Genomic DNA, 18162 nt, shown 5'->3' with positions numbered 1-18162 from the left:
CTGGATTAGAATGTGCAACTTGTTACCAGGGAAGGAGTTGAGGAAAGTGCTGGGATGTTTCCAAAAGAAAATGGGACAAGCACATGAGAGAAGGGAATGTAAAGATCAGCTGACAGGCTGAGGTGAAGTGGATGGGATGGAAGGAGATGTGTGTCGAATATAATCAGCAGCAGAACAGTTGGACCAACTGGCCTGTTCATTGTAGAATCTAAGTAATTCAATGTAAACTTATTTTACGCAATATAAGGATTGCAGATGGAAAATTCAAACCAAACATCATGTCAAGTCCTAACAGAGCCTATCAATTCATCAGGTGTTGAAAATCATCGCCCTTTCAATGTAAAGGAGAAATCTTTCACTGGTCTGCTGAAAGAAAAGATTGTAAACATCAGTGCGACTGGAAAAGCACTGAGGCACATACACACTGAGTGATTATTCCAGCGTACTGACTGTGCAAAGAGCTTGAACCAGTCAGATAGCCTGAGAAATTATTGCACCATTTACATCAGGAACTGACCGTAATCAGGCTGTGTGTGGGGCCAGGCTTCACATCTGGAAGTGACCGTACTCAGGCTGTGTGTGTGGCCCAGGCTCCACATCAGGAAGAGACCGTACTCAGGCTGTGTGTGTGGACCAGGTTTCACATCAGGAACAGACCGTACTCAGGCTGGGTGAAAAGACCAGGTTTCACATCAGGAAGAGACCATATTCGGGCTGTGTGTGTGGACCAGGTTACACATCAGGAAGAGACCGTACTCAGGCTGTGTGCGTGGACCAGGTTTCACATCAGGAAGAGGCCGTACTCAGACTGAGTGTGTGGACCAGGTTTCACATCAGGAAGTGACCGTACTCAGGCTGTGGGTGTGGGCCAGGTGTCACAACAGGAAGTGACCGTACTCAGGCTGTGTGTGTGGCCCAGGTTTCACATCAGGACGAGACCATACTCAGGCTGTGTGTGTGAACCAGGTTTCACATCAGGAAGTGACCGTACTCAGGCTGTGTGTGTGGACCAGGTTTCACATCAGGAAGTGACCGTACTCAGGCTGTGTGTGTGGACCAGGTTTCACATCAGGAAGAGACCGTACTCAGGCTGTGTGTGTGGACCAGGCTTCACACTAGGAAGTGACCGTACTCAGGCTGTGTGTGTGGACCAGGTTTCACATCAGGAAGTGACCGTACTCAGGCTGTGTGTGTGGACCAGGCTTCACATTAGGAAGTGACCGTACTCAGGCTGAGTGTGTGGACCAGGCTTCACATCAGGAAGTGACCGTACTCAGGCTGTGTGTGTGGACCAGGCTTCACATCAGGAAGTGACCGTACTCAGGCTGAGTGTGTGGACCAGGCTTCACATCAGGAAGTGACCGTACTCAGGCTGTGTGTGTGGACCAGGCTTCACATCAGGAAGTGACCGTACTCAGGCTGTGTGTGTGGACCAGGTTTCACATCAGGAAGTGACCGTACTCAGGCTGTGTGTGTGGACCAGGCTCCACATCAGGAAGTGACCTGGCTCAGGCTGTGTGTGTGGACCAGGTTTCACATCAGGAAGTGACCGAACTCAGGCTGTGTGTGTGGACCAGGTTTCACATCAGGAAGTGACCGTACTCAGGCTGTGTGTGGGCCAGGCTTCACATCAGGAAGTGACCGTACTCAGGCTGTGTGTGGACCAGGCTTCACATCAGGAAGTGACCGTACTCAGGCTGTGTGTGGCCCAGGCTTCACATCAGGAAGTGACCGTACTCAGGCTGTGTGTGTGTGGACCAGGCTCCACATCAGGAAGTGACCGTACTCAGGCTGTGTGTGGGCCAGGCTTCACATCAGGAAGTGACCGTACTCAGGCTGTGTGTGGGCCAGGCTTCACATCAGGAAGTGACCGTACTCAGGCTGTGTGTGTGGACCAGGTTTCACATCAGGAAGTGACTGTACTCAGGCTGTGTGTGTGGACCAGGTTTCACATCAGGAAGTGACCGTACTCAGGCTGTGTGTGGACCAGGCTCCACATCAGGAAGTGACCGTACTCAGGCTGTGTGTGTGGACCAGGTTTCACATCAGGAAGTGACCGTACTCAGGCTGTGTGTGGCCCAGGCTCCACATCAGGAAGTGACCGTACTCAGACTGTGTGTGTGGACCAGGTTTCACATCAGGAAGTGACCGTACTCAGGCTGTGTGTGTGGACCAGGTTTCACATCAGGAAGTGACCGTACTCAGGCTGTGTGTGGCCCAGGCTCCACATCAGGAAGTGACCGTACTCAGGCTGAGTGTGTGGACCAGGCTTCACATCAGGAAGAGACCGTACTCAGGCTGTGTGTGTGGACCAGGTTTCACATCAGGAACAGACCGTACTCAGGCTGTGTGTGTCACCAGGTTTCACATCAGGAAGAGACCGTACTCAGGCTGTGTGTGTGGACCAGGGTCACATCAGGAAGAGACTGTACTCAGGCTGTGTGTGTGGACCAGGTTTCACATCAGGAACTGACCGTACTCAGGCTGCGTGTATGGCCCAGGCTTCACATCAGGAAGTGACCGTACTCAGGCTGTGTGTGTGGACCAGGTTTCACATCAGGAACTGACCGTACTCAGGCTGTGTGTGTGGCCCAGGCTCCACATCAGGAAGAGACCGTACTCAGGCTGTGTGTGTGGACCAGGTTTCACATAAGGAAGAGACCGCACTCAGGCTGTGTGTGGGGACCAGGTTTCACATCAGGAACTGACCGTACTCAGGCTGTGTGTGTGGCCCAGGCTCCACATCAGGAAGAGACCGTACTCAGGTTGTGTGTGTGGCCCAGGTTTCACATCAGGAAGAGACCGTACTCAGGCTGTGTGTGTGGACCAGGTTTCACATCAGGAAGAGGCCGTACTCAGGCTGTGTGTGTGGACCAGGTTTCACATCAGGGAGAGACCGTACTCAGGGTGTGTGTGTGGACCAGGTTTCACATCAGGAAGTGACCGTACTCAGGCTGTGTGTGTGGACCAGGTTTCACATCAGGAAGAGACCGTACTCAGGCTGAGTGTGTGGACCAGGTGACACATCAGGAAGTGACCGTACTCAGGCTGTGTGTGTGGACCAGGATTCACATCAGGAAGAGACCGTACTCAGGCTGTGTGTGTGGACCAGGTTTCGCATCAGGAAGAGACCGTACTCAGGCTGTGTGTATAGATCAGGTTTGACATCAGGAAGTGACCGTACTCAGGCTGTGTGTGTGGACCAGGTTTCACATCAGGAAGTGACCGTACTCAGGCTGTGTGTGTGGACCAGGTTTCACATCAGGAAGAGACCGTACTCAGGCTGTGTGTGTGGACCAGGTTTCACATCAGGAACTGACCATACTTCGGCTGTGTGTGGACCAGGTTTCACATCAGGAAGTGACCGTACTCAGGCTGTGTGTGTGCCCCAGGCTCCACATCAGGAAGAGACCGTACTCAGGCTGTGTGTGTGGCCCAGGTTTCACATCAGGAAGTGACCGTACTCAGGCTGTGTGTGTGGACCAGGTTTCACATCAGGAAGAGACCGTACTCAGGCTGTGTGTGTGGACCAGGTTTCACATCAGGAAGAGACCGTACTCAGGCTGTGTGTGTGGACCATGTTTCACATCAGGAAGAGACCGTACTCAGGCTGTGTGTGTGGCCCAGGTTTCACATCAGGAAGAGACCGTACTCAGGCTGTGTGTGTGGACCAGGTTTCACATCAGGAAGTGACCGTACTCAGGCTGTTTGTGTGGACCAGGCTCCACATCAGGAAGAGACCGTACTCAGGCTGTGTGTGTGGCCCAGGTTTCACATCAGGAAGTGACCGTACTCAGGCTGTGTGTGTGGACCAGGCTTCACATCAGGAAGTGACCGTACTCAGGCTGTGTGTGTGGACCAGGTTTCACATCAGGAAGTGACCGTACTCAGGCTGTGTGTGTGGACCAGGCTCCACATCAGGAAGAGACCGTACTCAGGCTGTGTGTGTGGCCCAGGTTTCACATCAGGAAGTGACCGTACTCAGGCTGTGTGTGTGGACCAGGTTTCACATCAGGAAGTGACCGTACTCAGGCTGTGTGTGTGGACCAGGTTTCACATCAGGAAGAGACGGTACTCAGGCTGTGTGTGTGGACCAGGTTTCACATCAGGAAGTGACCGTACTCAGGCTGTGTGTGTGGACCAGGCTTCACATCAGGAAGTGACCGTACTCAGGCTGTGTGTGTGGACCAGGTTTCACATCAGGAAGTGACCGTACTCAGGCTGTGTGTGTGGACCAGGTTTCACATCAGGAAGTGACCGTACTCAGGCTGTGTGTGGCCCAGGCTCCACATCAGGAAGTGACCGTACTCAGACTGTGTGTGTGGACCAGGTTTCACATCAGGAAGTGACCGTACTCAGGCTGTGTGTGTGGACCAGGTTTCACATCAGGAAGTGACCGTACTCAGGCTGTGTGTGGCCCAGGCTCCACATCAGGAAGTGACCGTACTCAGGCTGAGTGTGTGGACCAGGCTTCACATCAGGAAGAGACCGTACTCAGGCTGTGTGTGTGGACCAGGTTTCACATCAGGAACAGACCGTACTCAGGCTGTGTGTGTCACCAGGTTTCACATCAGGAAGAGACCGTACTCAGGCTGTGTGTGTGGACCAGGGTCACATCAGGAAGAGACTGTACTCAGGCTGTGTGTGTGGACCAGGTTTCACATCAGGAACTGACCGTACTCAGGCTGTGTGTATGGCCCAGGCTTCACATCAGGAAGTGACCGTACTCAGGCTGTGTGTGTGGACCAGGTTTCACATCAGGAACTGACCGTACTCAGGCTGTGTGTGTGGCCCAGGCTCCACATCAGGAAGAGACCGTACTCAGGCTGTGTGTGTGGACCAGGTTTCACATAAGGAAGAGACCGCACTCAGGCTGTGTGTGGGGACCAGGTTTCACATCAGGAACTGACCGTACTCAGGCTGTGTGTGTGGCCCAGGCTCCACATCAGGAAGAGACCGTACTCAGGCTGTGTGTGTGGCCCAGGTTTCACATCAGGAAGAGACCGTACTCAGGCTGTGTGTGTGGACCAGGTTTCACATCAGGAAGAGGCCGTACTCAGGCTGTGTGTGTGGACCAGGTTTCACATCAGGAAGTGACCGTACTCAGGCTGTGTGTGTGGACCAGGTTTCACATCAGGGAGAGACCGTACTCAGGGTGTGTGTGTGGACCAGGTTTCACATCAGGAAGTGACCGTACTCAGGCTGTGTGTGTGGACCAGGTTTCACATCAGGAAGAGACCGTACTCAGGCTGAGTGTGTGGACCAGGTGACACATCAGGAAGTGACCGTACTCAGGCTGTGTGTGTGGACCAGGATTCACATCAGGAAGAGACCGTACTCAGGCTGTGTGTGTGGACCAGGTTTCGCATCAGGAAGAGACCGTACTCAGGCTGTGTGTATAGATCAGGTTTCACATCAGGAAGTGACCGTACTCAGGCTGTGTGTGTGGACCAGGTTTCACATCAGGAAGTGACCGTACTCAGGCTGTGTGTGTGGACCAGGTTTCACATCAGGAAGAGACCGTACTCAGGCTGTGTGTGTGGACCAGGTTTCACATCAGGAACTGACCGTACTCAGGCTGTGTGTGGACCAGGTTTCACATCAGGAAGTGACCGTACTCAGGCTGTGTGTGTGCCCCAGGCTCCACATCAGGAAGAGACCGTACTCAGGCTGTGTGTGTGGCCCAGGTTTCACATCAGGAAGTGACCGTACTCAGGCTGTGTGTGTGGACCAGGTTTCACATCAGGAATAGACCGTACTCAGGCTGTGTGTGTGGACCAGGTTTCACATCAGGAAGAGACCGTACTCAGGCTGTGTGTGTGGACCATGTTTCACATCAGGAAGAGACCGTACTCAGGCTGTGTGTGTGGCCCAGGTTTCACATCAGGAAGAGACCGTACTCAGGCTGTGTGTGTGGACCAGGTTTCACATCAGGAAGTGACCGTACTCAGGCTGTGTGTGTGGACCAGGCTCCACATCAGGAAGAGACCGTACTCAGGCTGTGTGTGTGGCCCAGGTTTCACATCAGGAAGTGACCGTACTCAGGCTGTGTGTGTGGACCAGGCTTCACATCAGGAAGTGACCGTACTCAGGCTGTGTGTGTGGACCAGGTTTCACATCAGGAAGTGACCGTACTCAGGCTGTGTGTGTGGACCAGGCTCCACATCAGGAAGAGACCGTACTCAGGCTGTGTGTGTGGCCCAGGTTTCACATCAGGAAGTGACCGTACTCAGGCTGTGTGTGTGGACCAGGTTTCACATCAGGAAGTGACCGTACTCAGGCTGTGTGTGTGGACCAGGTTTCACATCAGGAAGAGACGGTACTCAGCCTGTGTGTGTGGACCAGGTTTCACATCAGGAAGTGACCGTACTCAGGCTGTGTGTGTGGACCAGGCTTCACATCAGGAAGTGACCGTGGTCAGGCTGTGTGTGTGGACCAGGCTTCACATCAGGAAGAGACCGTACTCAGGCTGTGTGTGTGGACCAGGCTTCACATCAGGAAGAGTCCGTACTCAGGCTGTGTGTGTGGACCAGGTTTCACATCAGGAAGTTACCGTACTCAGGCTGTGTGTGTGGACCAGGCTCCACATCAGGAAGAGACCGTACTCAGGCTGTGTGTGTGGACCAGGCTCCACATTATGAAGTGACCGTACTCAGGCTGTGTGTGTGGACCAGGTTTCACATCAGGAAGTGACCGTACTCAGGCTGTGTGTGTGGACCAGGTTTCACATCAGGAAGAGACCGTACTCAGGCTTTGTGTGTGGCCCAGGTTTCACATCAGGAAGTGACCGTACTCAGGCTGTGTGTGCGGACCAGGTTTCACATCAGGAAGTGACCGTACTCAGGCTGTGTGTGTGGACCAGGCTCCACATCAGGAAGAGACCGTACTCAGGCTGTGTGTGTGGCCCAGGTTTCACATCAGGAAGTGACCGTACTCAGGCTGTGTGTGGGGACCAGGCTTCACATCAGGAAGTGACCGTACTCAGGCTGTGTGTGTGGACCAGGTTTCACATCAGGAAGTGACCGTACTCAGGCTGTGTGTGTGGACCAGGCTTCACATCAGGAAGTGATCGTACTCAGGCTGTGTGTGTGGACCAGGTTTCACATCAGGAAGTGACCGTACTCAGGCTGTGTGTGTGGACCAGGTTTCACATCAGGAAGTGACCATACTCAGGCTGTGTGTGTGGACCAGGCTCCACATCAGGAAGAGACCGTACTCAGGCTGTGTGTGTGGACCAGGCTTCACATCAGGAAGTGACCGTACTCAGGCTGTGTGTGTGGCCCAGGTTTCACATCAGGAAGTGACCGTACTCAGGCTGTGTGTGTGGCCCAGGTTTCACATCAGGAAGTGACCGTACTCAGGCTGTGTGTGTGGACCAGGTTTCCCATCAGGAAGAGACCGTACTCAGGCTGTGTGTATGGACCAGGCTTCACATCAGGAAGTGACCGTACTCAGGCTGTGTGTGTGGACCAGGTTTCACATCAGGAAGTGACCGTACTCAGGCTGTGTGTGGGGACCAGGCTTCACATCAGGAAGTGACCGTACTCAGGCTGTGTGTGTGGACCAGGCTTCACATCAGGAAGTGACCGTACTCAGGCTGTGTGTGTGGACCAGGTTTCACATCAGGAAGTGACCGTACTCAGGCTGTGTGTGGGGACCAGGCTTCACATCAGGAAGAGACCGTACTCAGGCTGTGTGTGTGGCCCAGGTTTCACATCAGGAAGTGCCCGTACTCAGGCTGTGTGTGTGGCCCAGGTTTCACATCAGGAAGAGACCGTACTCAGGCTGTGTGTGTGGCCCAGGTTTCACATCAGGAAGAGACCGTTCTCAGGCTGTGTGTGTGGACCAGGTTTCACATCAGGAAGTGACCGTACTCAGGCTGTGTGTGTGGACCAGGTTTCACATCAGGAAGTGACCGTACTCAGGCTGTGTGTGTGGACCAGGTTTTACATCAGGAAGCGACCGTACTCAGGCTGTGTGTGTGGACCAGGTTTCACATCAGGAAGTGACCGTACTCAGGCTGTGTGTGTGGCCCAGGTTTCACATCAGGAAGTGACCGTTCTCAGGCTGTGTGTGTGGACCAGGCTTCACATCAGGAAGTGACCGTACTCAGGCTGTGTGTGTGGACCAGGTTTCACATCAGGAAGTGACCGTACTCAGGCTGTGTGTGTGGCCCAGGTTTCACATCAGGAAGAGACTGTTCTCAGGCTGTGTGTGTGGACCAGGTTTCACATCAGGAAGCGACCGTACTCAGGCTGTGTGTGTGGCCCAGGTTTCACATCAGGAAGTGACCGTACTCAGGCTGTGTGTGTGGCCCAGGTTTCACATCAGGAAGTGACCGTACTCAGGCTGTGTGTGTGGACCAGGTTTCACATCAGGAAGTGACCGTACTCAGGCTGTGTGTGTGGACCAGGTTTCACATCAGGAAGTGACCGTACTCAGGCTGTGTGTGTGGACCAGTTTTCACATCAGGAAGTGACCGTACTCAGGCTGTGTGTGTGGACCAGGTTTCACATCAGGAAGAGACCGTACTCAGGCTGTGTGTGTGGACCAGGTTTCACATCAGGAAGAGACCGTTCTCAGGCTGTGTGTGTGGACCAGGTTTCACATCAGGAAGCGACCGTACTCAGGCTGTGTGTGTGGACCAGGTTTCACATCAGGAAGTGACCGTACTCAGGCTGTGTGTGTGGCCCAGGTTTCACATCAGGAAGTGACCGTTCTCAGGCTGTGTGTGTGGACCAGGCTTCACATCAGGAAGTGACCGTACTCAGGCTGTGTGTGTGGACCAGGTTTCACATCAGGAAGTGACCGTACTCAGGCTGTGTGTGTGGACCAGGCTCCACATCAGGAAGAGACCGTACTCAGGCTGTGTGTGTGGACCAGGCTTCACATCAGGAAGTGACCGTACTCAGGCTGTGTGTGTGGCCCAGGTTTCACATCAGGAAGTGACCGTACTCAGGCTGTGTGTGTGGCCCAGGTTTCACATCAGGAAGCGACCGTACTCAGGCTGTGTGTGTGGCCCAGGTTTCACATCAGGAAGTGACCGTACTCAGGCTGTGTGTGTGGACCAGGTTTCCCATCAGGAAGAGACCGTACTCAGGCTGTGTGTATGGACCAGGCTTCACATCAGGAAGTGACCGTACTCAGGCTGTGTGTGTGGACCAGGTTTCACATCAGGAAGTGACCGTACTCAGGCTGTGTGTGGGGACCAGGCTTCACATCAGGAAGTGACCGTACTCAGGCTGTGTGTGTGGACTAGGCTTCACATCAGGAAGTGACCGTACTCAGGCTGTGTGTGTGGACCAGGTTTCACATCAGGAAGTGACCGTACTCAGGCTGTGTGTGGGGACCAGGCTTCACATCAGGAAGAGACCGTACTCAGGCTGTGTGTGTGGCCCAGGTTTCACATCAGGAAGTGCCCGTACTCAGGCTGTGTGTGTGGCCCAGGTTTCACATCAGGAAGAGACCGTACTCAGGCTGTGTGTGTGGCCCAGGTTTCACATCAGGAAGAGACCGTTCTCAGGCTGTGTGTGTGGACCAGGTTTCACATCAGGAAGCGACCGTACTCAGGCTGTGTGTGTGGACCAGGTTTCACATCAGGAAGTGACCGTACTCAGGCTGTGTGTGTGGCCCAGGTTTCACATCAGGAAGTGACCGTTCTCAGGCTGTGTGTGTGGACCAGGCTTCACATCAGGAAGTGACCGTACTCAGGCTGTGTGTGTGGACCAGGTTTCACATCAGGAAGTGACGGTACTCAGGCTGTGTGTGTGGCCCAGGTTTCACATCAGGAAGAGACCGTTCTCAGGCTGTGTGTGTGGACCAGGTTTCACATCAGGAAGCGACCGTACTCAGGCTGTGTGTGTGGCCCAGGTTTCACATCAGGAAGTGACCGTACTCAGGCTGTGTGTGTGGCCCAGGTTTCACATCAGGAAGTGACCGTACTCAGGCTGTGTGTGTGGACCAGGTTTCACATCAGGAAGTGACCGTACTCAGGCTGTGTGTGTGGACCAGGTTTCACATCAGGAAGTGACCGTACTCAGGCTGTGTGTGTGGACCAGTTTTCACATCAGGAAGTGACCGTACTCAGGCTGTGTGTGTGGACCAGGTTTCACATCAGGAAGAGACCGTACTCAGGCTGTGTGTGTGGACCAGGTTTCACATCAGGAAGTGACCGTACTCAGGCTGTGTGTGTGGACCAGGTTTCACATCAGGAAGTGACCGTGCTCAGGCTGTGTGTGTGGACCAGGTTTCACATCAGGAAGTGACCGTACTCAGGCTGTGTGTGTGGCCCAGGTTTCACATCAGGAAGAGACCGTTCTCAGGCTGTGTGTGTGGACCAGGCTTCACATCAGGAAGTGACCGTGCTCAGGCTGTGTGTGTGGACCAGGTTTCACATCAGGAAGTGACCGTACTCAGACTGTGTGTGTGGACCAGGTTTCACATCAGGAAGTGACCGTACTCAGGCTGTGTGTGTGGACCAGGTTTCACATCAGGAAGAGACCGTACTCAGGCTGTGTGTGGGCCAGGCTTCACATCAGGAAGTGACCGTACTCAGGCTGTGTGTGGGCCAGGCTTCACATCAGGAAGTGACCGTACTCAGGCTGTGTGTGTGGGCCAGGCTTCACATCAGGAAGTGACCGTACTCAGGCTGTGTGTGTGGACCAGGCTTCACATCAGGAAGTGACCGTACTCAGGCTGTGTGTGTGGCCCAGGTTTCACATCAGGAAGAGACCGTACTCAGGCTGTGTGTGTGGACCAGGTTTCACATCAGGAAGAGACCGTACTCAGGCTGTGTGTGTGGACCAGGTTTCACATCAGGAAGAGACCGTACTCAGGCTGTGTGTGTGGCCCAGGTTTCACATCAGGAAGTGACCGTACTCAGGCTGTGTGTGTGGGCCAGACTTCACATCAGGAAGTGACCGTACTCAGGCTGTGTGTGTGGACAAGGCTTCACATCAGGAAGAAACTGCACTCAGGCTGTGTGTAGACGAGGCTTCAACTCATCGTCCAACCTGGACAGACATAAGAACACCAGAACACCGGCATCACGGAGAAACCGTGGAAATGTGGGGACTGTGGGAAGGGTTTCAATTATCCATCTGAAGTGGAAACTCATCGATGCAGTCACACTGGGGAGAGGTCATTCACCTGCTCTGTTTGATGGAAGGGATTCACTCAGTCATCCCGCCTCTACACACCATCCCGTACCAGCCTTCCTGAACAGGCGCCGGAATGTGGCGACTAGGGGCTTTTCACAGTAACTTTATTTGAAGCCTACTTGTGATAATAAGTGATTTTCATTTCATTTCATGTTCACACAGGTGAGAGGCCATTCACCTGTCTGGATTGTGGGAAGGGATTTAATGCTTTATCAAACCTCCGGACCCACCGTCAGGTCCACTCTGATCAGAGACCATTTAAATGTGCTGACTGTCAGAAGAGCTTTAAAAGTAAAAAGGATTTACTGATACATCATCGCTCTTACACTGGGGAGAGGCCATTCACCTGCTCCGTGTGTGGGAAGAGATTCACTTATTCCTCCCACCTTCTGATTCACCAATTATTTCACACTGATTAGAGACCATTTAATTGTTCTGACTGTGAGAAAACCTTTAAGCAAATGGGATCTTCTGAAACACCAACACACTCACACTGGGGAGAGGCTATTCACCTGCTGATCTGTGGGAAGGGAGTCACTCGGTTAGCTCACCTTCTGACACACTATCGAGTTCACACTGGGGAGAGGCCATTCATCTTCTGTGTGTGTGGACAGGAATTCATTGCTTCTTCCAATCTTCTGATATGCCAACTTGTTCACACTGATCAGAGACCATTTAAATGTTCGCACTGTGAGAAGGGATTTAAAAGTTAACAATCTGCTGAAACGCCAGTGAGTTCACACTGGGGACAGGCCATTCAACTGTCCCGTGTGTGGAAAAGCATTTGCTCAGTCAAACAACCTGCTCAGACACCAGCAAGTTCACAGGCGGCATCCTGGTTTGGATTCTGCTGTTATTGCTGCTGTTAACCACATGCAGGACTAAAATTTATTTGGATGCCTATTTCATGTGGGGTTCCACAGTTCTGTGGTACAAATCAATGATTTTGAGTTAAATGTAGGGGCTATGATGAAGAAGTTGGTGGAAGATACAGAAGTTATTCATGTGTTTGACAATGCGTGGGTTTCCTCCTGGTGCTCCGGTTTCCGCTTAGAAAGAAGACGTGCTTGTTAAAGGTGACATTCTGGATTCTCCCTCAGTTACCCGAACAGGCGCTGCAGTGTGGCAGCGTTAATGTCAGCCTACTTGTGACACTAAAAGATTATTATTATGCAGAATAAATCCGTCGACAGCAGGAAGATATCAATTGCCTGGTTCAGATGGACAGAAAAATGGCAAACAGAATTCAACTGGAGCAGTGTGACATCAAGAATTTGGAGGGTAACAAGAGAAGGGAATGAAGAATAAATGGGATGATGTTGAGAATTATACAGGAACAGTGACCTTGGATTCAAAAACCATAAATTCCCGAAGATGGCTGGACAGGTAGATCAGGTGGTCAAGAAGGCATTTTGGACACTTTTCTTTCTTGTCTGAGGCCCAGATGTTGTCACTGGTTTTCCAAATTTGCAGTGTCTCTTTTTAAAAATATTTTTCGTAAGGTATTTGAAATTTTTAATGATAATAACAATAACAATGACAAAAACATGGTACAATAAACATTACCACCCCCAACCCAATCGTCACACACCCCAACCATAAAACAACAATCCGCGCCCCCCCCCCCCCCCTTGGAATACTGTTTCTGCTGACATTTTAATTTTCCCCGAGAAAGTCGACGAACGGCGGTCACCTCCGGGTGAACCCGACCATTGACCCTCCCAAGGCTAACTTTATCTTCTCGAGACATAAACCCAGCCATGTCACTAACCCAGGTCTCCACACTCTGGAGCTTCAAGTCCCTCCACATTAGCAAGATCCGTCTCCGGGCTACCAGGGAGGCAAAGGCCAAGACGTCAGCCTCTTTCGCCCCCTGAACCCCCGGCTCTTCCGACACTCCAAAGATCGCTACCTCAGGATGCAGCACCACCTTTGGTTTTAGCAAAACCCTGCCAAAACCCTCCAAGCTTCGGGCATGCCCAAAACATGTGGACATGATTTGCTGGGCTTCCCGCGCACCTTGCACACCTATCCTCTACCCCGAAAAACTTGCTCATCTGGGCCACCGGCATGTGTGCCCGGTGGACTACCTTAAATTGTATCAGGCTAAGCCTGGCACATGATGAGGAACTATTAACCCAGCTTAGGGCGTCTGCCCATAGCCCCGCCTCTATCCCTTCTCCTAGCTCGTCCTCCCACTTGCCCTTAAGCTCCTTCACTGGAATTTCCTCTGTCTCCGAAAGCTCCTGGTAAATATCTGCTACCTTCCCCTCTCCTACCAGGTACTGGAGACTACTGTATCCCCCGTGGTGGCAGCAGCGGAAAGGCCGGAACCTGTTTTCTCAGGAAGATTCGCACCTGCAAATACCTAAACCCGTTCCCTGCTGGCAATTCAAATTTATGCTCCAAGGCTTTCAAGCTGGGAAAGCTCCAGTCTATAAATAGATCCCCCATCCTTCTAATTCCTGCCCTTTGCCATCTCCAGAACCCACCATCCAGCCTACCCGGTACAAACCGACGATTATTATAAATCGGGGTCCAAACCGATGCTCCCTCCATTCTCTTATATCTCCTCCATTGCCCACAGATTCTCAGAGTCGCCACTACCACCGGACTTGTGGAGTATCGGGCCGGCGAGAACGGAAGAGGTGCCGTTATCAGTGATCCCAAACTTGTGTCTTTGCATGACGCCACCTCCATCCGCTCCCACACAAACCCCTCCCCCCCGCTACCCACTTCCTGATCATGGCTATATTAGCCGCCCAGTAGTAATTGTAGAAGTTTGGCAGCGCCAACCCACCCTCCCCCCGACTGCGCTCCAGCAACACTTTCTTCACTCGTGGGGTTTTACCCGCCCACACAAAGCCTGAAATAACCTTATTCACCCGCTTGAAAAAGGCCTCAGGGATGCTGATGGGGAGGCACTGAAAGACAAACAGAAATCTGGGGAGGACCATTTTCACGGTCTGTACCCACTCCGCCAGGGATAGCGGGAGCATGTCCCATCTCTTAAAGCCCTCTTCCATTTTCTCTACCAGCCGGGATAGGTTTAACTTGTGCAGTGTCTCCCATTCCCGGGCCACCTGGATTCCCAGATACCGAAAGCTCTACACTACCATTCTAAGCGGCAGCTCTCCCAGTCTCTTCTGTCCTCTTGCCTGGATCGTGAACATCTCACCTTTTCCCATGTTCAACTTATACCCCGAAAAATTGCCAAATTCCCCCAGGATTTGCATTACTTCACCCAACCCCTCCAATGGGTCTGAAATATGCAAGAGCAGGTCATCTGCGTAAAGCGAGACCCGGTGCTCCACCCCCCCCCCCCCTCCCTCGAACCTGCCATTTCCAGTTCCTAGAGGCTCGTAATGCCATGGCCAATGGCTCTATGGCCAGAGCAAACAGTAACAAGGAGAGGGGGCACCCTTGCCTCGTCCCTCGGTGTAGTTCAAAATACCCCGACCTGAGCCGGTTCGTAAGCACACTCGCTACTGGTGCCTGATAGAGCAACCGCACCCAGTCAATAAAGCCCTCACCAAACCCAAACCTTCCCAGCGCCTCCCACAGATAATTCCACTCTACCCGATCAAAAGCCTTCTCCGCGGGCTTCCTGTGGCGGCGATGAAGGAGTAAGTCGCACATTTGGTGGCTCCCGCTCGGGTCGGACTTTTGGACCTTTTTCCCTGACTTTTTACCGGACTTGATTTGAAAAATTGATGACAGAGGCAATTGTGAACTGAATTCCCACATCGGTGCATGGAGAGGAGGACTAGAAGTACTCATAAGTGCAGAAACAGAAAGACAGAGAAGACTTGGGCTGAAGCGGCACTGGGAGTAAGCATGGCAGATGACTGGACCTCTGGTTTGTCGACCCAGCGGTCAACGGAGCAGTTGATGCAAGCTTTCCAGGAGGGCTTCGCCAAGCAGAAGTAAGACTGCTTGGAACCAATTAAAGAGGCAATTTCGCGGCTGGAACTTAGATTGGATGCCCAAGATCGGGTGATTCAGAAAGTAGAGAAGGAGCTGGTAGGCCAGGAGGAACATCAAACAGCGGTGGAGTTGGATTGGATTGGATTGGATTTGTTTATTGTCACGTGTACTGAGGTACAGTGAAAAGTATTTTTCTGCGAGCAGCTCAACAGATCATTAAGTACATGAGAAGAAAAGGGAATAAAAGAAAATACATAATAGGGCAACACAACATATACAATGTAACTACATAAGCACTGGCATTGGATGAAGCATACAGGGTGTAGTGTTGATGAAGCCAGTCCATAAGAGGGTCATTTAGGAGTCTGGTGACAGTGGGGAAGAAGCTGTTTTTGAGTCTGTTTGTGCGTGTTCTCAGACTTCTGTATCTCCTGCCCGATGGAAGAAGTTGGAAGAGTGAGTAAGCCGGGTGGGAGGGATCTTTGATTATACTGCCCGCTTTCCCCAGGCAACGGGAGGTGTAGATGGAGTCAATGGATGGGAGGCAGGTACGTGTGATGGACTGGGCGGTGTTCACGACTCTCTGAAGTTTCTTGCGGTCCTGGGCTGAGCAGTTGCCATACCAGGCTGTGATGCAAAATGATAGGATGCTTCCTATGGTGCATCTGTAAAAGTTGGTAAGAGTCAATGTGGACATGCCAAATTTCCTTAGTTTCCTGAGGAAGTATAGGCGCTGTTGTGCTTTCTTGGTGGTAGCGTCGACATGGGTGGACCAGGACAGATTTTTGGAGATGTGGAATTTGAAACTGCTAACCATCTCCACCTCGGCCCCGTTGATGCTGACAGGGGTGTGTACAGTACTTTGCTTCCTGAAGTCAATTACCAGCTCTTTAGTTTCGCTGGCATTGAGGGAGAGATTGTTGTCACTACACCACTCCACTAGGTTCTCTATCTCCCTCCTGTATTCAGACTCATCGTTATTCGAGATCCGGCCCACTATGGTCATATCGTCAGCAAACTTGTAGATGGAGTTGGAACCAAGTTTTGCCACGCAGTCGTGTGTGTACAGGGAGTAGAGTAGGGGGCTAAGTACGCAGCCTTGCGGGGCGCCGGTGTTGTGGACTATTGTGGAGGAGGTGTTGTTGTTCATTCTTACTGATTATGGTCTGTTAGTCAGAAAATCGAGGATCCAGTTGCAGAGTGGGGAGCCAAGTCCTAGGTTTTGGAGCTTTGATATGAGCTTGGCTGGGATTATGGTGTTGAAGGCGGAGCTGCAGTCAATAAATAGGAGTCTAATGTAGGATTCCTTGTTTTCGAGATGCTCTAGGGATGAGTGTAGGGCCAGGGAAATGGTGTCTGATGTGGACCGGTTGGAGGTGGGGATGTTAAGAGACCAGCAGAAAACGCTCCTGGAGAAGGTGGAGGACCTAGAGAATAGATCCCGCTGGCAGAGCTTGAGGATCGTTGGGCTCCCGGAGGGATCTGAAGGAGCGGGCGCTGGGGCATATATAGCGGCCATGTTCGAGAAGCTGCTGGGGGATGGGCATTCCCACGACCCTTGGAGGTGGACAGGGTTCACAGAGCGCTTGCGAGGAAGCCGCGAATGGGAGACCCCCCTGAGGGCAATGGTGGTGAGATTCCACAGATATCTGAATAAGGAGCACGTTTTACAGTGGGCCAAGCAGGCATGGTGCTGCAAATGGGACAACAGTATCCTGCGGATCTATCAAGACCTGAGTGCGGAGGTAGCCAGGAGAAGAGAGAGGTTTAACCAGATCAGGAGAAGAGAGGTGTTTAACCAGATCAGGCGACCCTTTTCAAGAAAAAGGTGAAGTTCGGACTGTTGTTCCTGGCCAGCCTCTGGGTCACATACGAGGAACAACATTTCTATTTCGAGTCGCCTGAGGAAGCGCTGGACTTTGCAAAAAGGAAAGGACTGGTGTTGGACTGAGAACTTTGAATCTTGCTGTTGCGTTTATGTTTTTCAAAAGAAGTTTCTTGTTTCTCGCTTTTTTGGTCATTATTTGTAATGCCTGCTGTATGGATCTGTGGTCAGCTGCAGAGCTGAGTGACGTAAAGTTTGCATTTGCACTGTTGGGGATGGAGGTGTGTTTGTACAGATGCTGGATCTTTTGCTTGATCTTATGTTCTGTTGGAGTCCAACCTGGGTTTTTTTAAATCTCTGTTGTACAATTGTGTTGGGATTGCCTTCCAGTTGAATATGTATGTATGAGCAGAGGGGGGGGACGGGGGGGGGGGACCAATAGGTGGGTGATTGTCTGGCACCAGGGGCGAGAGCCACCAAGCTAGCTGGGCGGACTAGCTTATGGAAGCGTAGTTGGGGGGGGGGGGGTGAACAGATGTTAGGCTTATCAAAGGGGTTGATTTATTTTGTGCTGTTACTGGGGGGGAGGGGGAAAAAATGTTCTGCTGATGAGGGAGGGACTGTTACTGAGGGACAGAGAGGGGGTCAGGGGCTGAGGCTGCCTGGGGTCGGGCCGGTGGATGTGTGGGGCGCGGGTTGGCGACTGGTCCAAGAGAATGGATGGCTGATCGGCGAAGGGGGTCGATGAGCCCACCAACTAGACTGACTACCTGGAATGTAAGAGGGCTCAATGGGCCGGTCAAGAGAGCACGCGAGGTCCCAGGTTCGATCCCGGCCGTGGGTCACTGTCCGTGTGGAGTTTGCACATTCTCCCCGTGTTTGTGTGGGTTTCGCCCCACAACCCAAAGATGTGCAGGTTAGGTGGATTGGCCACGCTAAATTGCCCCTTAATTGGAAAAAATTAATTGGGTACTCTAAATTTATTTTTAAAAAGGGGCACGCGTGTTCGTGCATATGAGAGGACTGAAGGCAGGCGTGGTAATGCTGCAGGAGACACACCTTAGAGTAGCTGACCAGATTAGGTTAAGGAAACGTTGGGCCGGACAGGTTTTTCACTCGGGGCTGTTCTCAAAGACCAATTGAGTGGTGTTTGAGGCGGGAAGAATAGTTTCAGATGGGGGAGGCCAGTACTGGGACGATGTGGAGTTTATAAAGAGGATGCTGAGGAAGATACCGGACCTGGATTCGCAT

Source organism: Scyliorhinus torazame, chromosome 5 (genome assembly GCF_047496885.1).
Source record: "Scyliorhinus torazame isolate Kashiwa2021f chromosome 5, sScyTor2.1, whole genome shotgun sequence".
Lineage (NCBI taxonomy): Eukaryota > Metazoa > Chordata > Chondrichthyes > Carcharhiniformes > Scyliorhinidae > Scyliorhinus > Scyliorhinus torazame.
The sequence above is the reverse complement of the archived record's forward strand: the minus strand, read 5'-3'. Positions refer to the sequence as shown.